Source organism: Chinchilla lanigera, unplaced genomic scaffold, assembly GCF_000276665.1.
Source record: "Chinchilla lanigera isolate Chin_1 unplaced genomic scaffold, ChiLan1.0 scaffold00113, whole genome shotgun sequence".
NCBI lineage: Eukaryota > Metazoa > Chordata > Mammalia > Rodentia > Chinchillidae > Chinchilla > Chinchilla lanigera.
Window position 1 is genome coordinate 5,406,821 of NW_004955514.1, and position 834 is coordinate 5,407,654.

The window sequence follows — 834 nt, forward strand, 5'->3', positions numbered from 1 at the left end:
CCAGGGGAGCAGGAGTCTTCCAAGTGCCTATGGCACATAGGGCACAAAGGGCTCGCCCAGGATGCGCCCCAGCTCCCCTCTCCCGTCGACCTGAAAGCAGCCTCTTGGTGGCTCCATAGTGGAGTGACTGGGAGGGCTTGGGGAGGAATCCAGGGCTGGGGGCCTGGAGACCCCCGCACCTCCCCCAGCACTGGGTTCCCTACCCCTGGAGGAGGGCGAGGGATGCGCTCTTTTCTTAGGAAGTGGCTCAGGTCACCTGCTCCCCAACGCACAGGCACACCAGACAGACAGACGGAGACTCACAGGAGAACCCTCCTCTACCGTGTGAACCCTAGGGACAGCGCACCCCTCAACGCCGGGGGACGCAGGGATGGACAGACAGGTAGGTGTAGGGACACACACACACACTCTCTCTCTCTCTCTCTCTCACACACACACACACACACACACACACACACACACACACGCTGCTCACCCAGACCACGGGGACAGCCGGGAGCAACCAGATGGCTGTGGAGCTCCCGGGTTGGCTGCATCTGTTCCCTTGCTACCACCCGCGGGCTGGTGCTGCCCCCACCCCACCCCCACAATCCTGGCGGGCTGCCTCTCCGTGTCCACTGTTTCTGGCAGCGGGGGGCGGAGTGGGTACTGGGTCCGGACAGGGGTGGGGTGCGGGCAGAGGGCTGGGGTGCGGGACGACGCGTGGGGGGGGGGCATCGGGCCGAGTCGGGCTGGGGCGAGGGATCAGAGCTGGGAGAGGCCCGCGTGGGGACAGAGGGGACACGGGCCGTGGGTGTCCGGGAGCGCGGGCGGGAGGGCGCGCGGGGGGCGGGG